Here is a 4,368-nt window from a genome sequence, read left to right as displayed (position 1 = left end):
TCCGCTCCCGCTTCTCCTCCGCCTTCCCCTCCAGCCGGCTCCGCCAGGCACTTCCGGGATCTGTCGTCACTCGGGCGCGACCCGCCGTGACGTCACGCGTGCGCCGGAAGCGCTGGGTGGGGATGGAGGACTGAAGCTGGTGTAGGCGGGAGCGCCCCGCCCCCTTCGCCGGAGCTCATTGGATAGCCTCGTCTCGCGAGACTTCGTCCGAAACGGGCTTGCAAGAGGAGTTTGGAGTGTGTGGGCTTAATAACTTGGTGGGTGTTGAGGGTCCAAATTGAGACCGAAGTGTTACTTCTCAGAGATTGGCTGGCACATCCAGGGGATGCACAAGTTGGGTTCCAGCATGCACCCTGTGAGGCACATAATGTAACAAAAAGTATTTATAAAACTATTCTTATAAGGGCCCGGAGAGATAGCACAGCGGCGTTTGCCTTGCAAACGGCCGATCCAGGACCAAAGGTGGTTGGTTCGAATCCCGGTGTCCCATATGGTCCCCCGTTCCTGCCAGGAGCTATTTCTGAGCAGACAGCCAGGAGTAACCCCTGAGCAATGCCGGGTGTGACCCAAAAACCAAAAAAAAAAAAAAAAACTATTCTTATAAGAAATAGATATAGGGGCTGGCGAGGTGGCGCTAGAGGTAAGGTGTCTGCTTTTGCAAGCGCTAGCCAAGGAAGGACCGCGGTTCGATCCTCCGGCGTCCCATATGGTCCCCAAACCAGGGGTGATTTCTGAGCGCTTAGCCAGGAGCAACCCCTGAGCATCAAACGGGTGTGGCCCGAAAAACCAAAAATAAAAAAAAAAAGAAATAGATATAATAGATCGAAGATGTATATATGTAAGATATAATAGATTATAAGATGTAGCTGTACATCTAGTAGTACAGCTAGTACAGCAGGAAGGGCCCTTACCTGCTGACCTGGGTTCGATCCTTGGCATCCCAGCAGTGCTCAGGGGTTACTCCTGGCTCTATGTTCAGAAATCGCTCCTGGGGGCCGGGAAGGTGGCGCTAGAGGTAAGGTGTCTGCCTTGCAAGCACTAGCATAGGACGGACCGCGGTTCGATCCCCCAGCGTCCCATATGGTTCCCCCCCCCAAGCCAGGGGTTATTTCTGAGCGCATAGCCAGGAGTAACCCCTGAGCGTCAAATGGGTGTGGCCCAAAAACAAAAACAAAAACAAACAAAAAAGAAATCGCTCCTGGCAGGCTCAGGGAATCATATGGGGTGCCGGGATTTGAACCACCGACCTTCTGCATGCGAGGCAAATGCCTTACCTCCATGCTATCTCTCCGGCCCCAAATTCTATCCTTTATACAAATCAAAAATTAATATTTCAAGGGGGATCCAAGAGATAGCATAGCATGTATAGCGCTTGCCTTGCAGACAGCTGACCCAGGTTCAAATTCCATACAACTGCCTAGGGTAGTTCCAGAGCACAGAGCCAGGAGTAAACCAGGTGTGGGTGAAACCAAAACAAAAACTTAGGGGCCGGAGAGATTGCATGGAGGTAAGGCGTTTGCCTTGCATGCAGAAGGATGGTGGTTCAAATCCTGCCATCCCATATGCTCCCCTGAGGCTGTCAGGAGCGATTTCTGATTTCTGAGCGTAGAGCCAGAAGTAACCCAAAAACAAACAAACAAAAAAAAAAAAAAAAAAAAAAAAAACTTCAAGGCCCAGAGAGATAGTACTTGCCTGGCATGTGCCTAGTCTTGATTTTATCCTTGGCACCACCAGGTTCCCCAGGCTGGTGAGCCGGATCCTGTGATCCATGATTCCTGGCACCACAGGAAGGAGGCCCCACTATGCTCAAAACAAACAAACAAACAGGAGCCCGAGAGGTGGCTCTAGAGGTAAGGTGTTTGCCTTGCAAGCGCTAGCTTAGGACGGACCTCGGTTGAATCCTCTAGTGTCCCATATGGTCCCCCCAAGCCAGGAGTGATTTCTGAGCGCATAGCCAGGAGTAACCCCTGTAACAGTTGTGGCCCAAAAACCAAAAAAAAACGAACAAACAAACAGAAACAATCTTATAGATTCTGATTTTGCATAGAAGATAAATTACATTGTAAGGGATGATTAATAAACATTTTCTGACCGAAAGTCACTGTTAAGTAGACCTTGTGTTTTTTCTGTATTTGGCATTTTTCTCTCTTTTCCCTCCCAATCTCTCTGTTCTTCTTCCCTCTCCCTCCACCTCCTCCTCCTAAAGGGGGAAATATATTGGATTCCAGGTCAGCACATGCTGTGCTATTACTCTAGCCCCTCTCTGTTCTTTTGTTTTGTTTTGTTTTTAGTTCTGTTTTTTGGGGGTATTTTTTGTTTTGTTTTGTTTTGCCTTTTTTGGGTCACACCTCGGGTGCTCAGGGCTCCGAGCTCAGAATCGCTCCTCAAGGCTTGGGGGACCATATGGAATGCCAGAAATCGAACCGAGGTCCATCTGGTGTTGGCTGTGTGCAAGAAAACGCCCTACCACTGTGCTATCGCTCAGGCCCCTCTCTCTGTCCTTCTTAACCTGATGCCAGTCCCCTCTTCATCCCCCCCCCCAATCTCCTAGCCTGCCCCCACTCCATCACCAGGATCTCCAAGGCCTTGAAAAGTTCCAAATGTGGCTATTAGGGGCCCTCTGCTTCCTTGGCATGGAAACAGAAAAATGTCTTGCTTAAAAAACGAAAAACAACTATTTTGCGGGGTCCACAAAAGCGATACATTTGGTATTGGATATGGGCTAAGGCTGGGACTGAGGGAGGGGTGCATCTTACCCTGGTCTGTATACAATACCTTTGTGACATCCCCCTCTGAATCATGTTCAACTTTCTTAACAAAAATAAGCCCCAGGGGTATTTTTGAACGAATAGCTCCCCAGTAAAGCAAGGGGAAAATTAAAAAGAAAAAAAAAAAAGCTGTTCTGGATAGTAAACATGGCTTCCGACTTAAAAAAGGCAGTGACTCAAACTTGTCTGTCTTGATGGAAGAAGGCTAAGTGGGGAACCTTTCTTCTTCCCTCACTGAAGTACAGTCTAATGAGGCAGTTGATTGCTCAAGAGGTGAAGAAACCTTCTTGCCTCCCATTGGTCAGTTGGTCAAATTTGAGTTAGCAGGAGGCCTCTCATTTCCCATTGATACAGATTTGAGAGTTAAGGAAGCTTCTCACTTCCCATTGGCCTAGAGGAAAGATACAGGAAACTTTCCACTTCCCATTGATCACTTTCCATTGGCTAAGAGATCAGCGTTATAGGAAACATTCCACCTCCCATTGATCAAGAGCCTAGACTTTGCAGGCACCTTTCTACTTCCCATTGGTCAAGAGGTGAGACTTAGGAGGACCCTTCCTGCCTAGAGGCACATCCGGAACAACTTGAATTCTTCAGCTCCTGCCTCTCCTGCATGGTGGATGGTGGGTGACCACAGTGATTTCCTGCTCTCATGTCCTGGACCTGAGGCAGAGATGTTGGGGGAAACCATAAACCACCTCCTCACTGGTTGGTGTCTGATCTCATCCTTATTCCCCATTTAAGTCAGGACCAGAGAAGGGAAGGAGGAAGGAAGGAGAGAGAAGGGAAGGGAGGGAAGGAAGAAAAGAGAGAAGGGAAGGGAGGGAAAGAGGTTTGGCGGTTAAGTACTGCCAGTAGGAGGACTGTTGCCTTGCAACCAGGATTCTATTCTACTCCCATATGGTCTCCAAGCCCTCCAGGAGTGATAGGGCAGAGCTTGGAGTCAGCCCTGAGCAACACTGGGTGGGTGTGGCCCAAAAGCAAAACCAAAAAGAAACAAGAAAAAAAATGAATAAAGCAATGCATTCCGTCTGCCTGCCTCACTTAAGACTGTTGAGGTTTGGGGTGGGAGCAGTGGCTATCTCTCCAGCCCCTGATTTAAAAGAAAAAAAATTGGGGGGGGGTCACATCTGGCAGTGCTCAGGGGTTACTCCTGGCTCTATGCTCAGAAATCACCCCTGGCAGGCACGGGGAACCTTATGGGATGCTGGGATTCGAACCACCGTCCTTCTGCATGGAAGGCAAACGCCTTACCTCCATGCTATCTCGCCAGCCCCCTGATTTAAAAAAAATTTAAAGTAAATCTCTGAGATACAGAGTTAAAAAGTTGTTGAGGAAAAAAAAATTTTTTTTAAATAAAAAGTTTTTGGGCTCGGAGAGATAGCACAGCGGCGTTTGCCTTGCAAGCAGCCCATCCAGGAAGTGGTTGGTTCGAATCCTGGCGTCCCATAGGGTCCCCCATGCCTGCCAGGAGCTATTTCTTTTTGTGTGTTAGTTTGTTTGTTTTTTGTTTTTGGGCCACACCCGGTGGTGCTTAGGGGTTACTCCTGGCTGTCTGCTCAGAAATAGCTCCTGGCAGGCACGGGGGACCATATGGGAC

Source organism: Suncus etruscus, chromosome 7 (assembly GCF_024139225.1).
Source record: "Suncus etruscus isolate mSunEtr1 chromosome 7, mSunEtr1.pri.cur, whole genome shotgun sequence".
Lineage (NCBI taxonomy): Eukaryota > Metazoa > Chordata > Mammalia > Eulipotyphla > Soricidae > Suncus > Suncus etruscus.
This window is presented reverse-complemented; position numbering follows the sequence as displayed.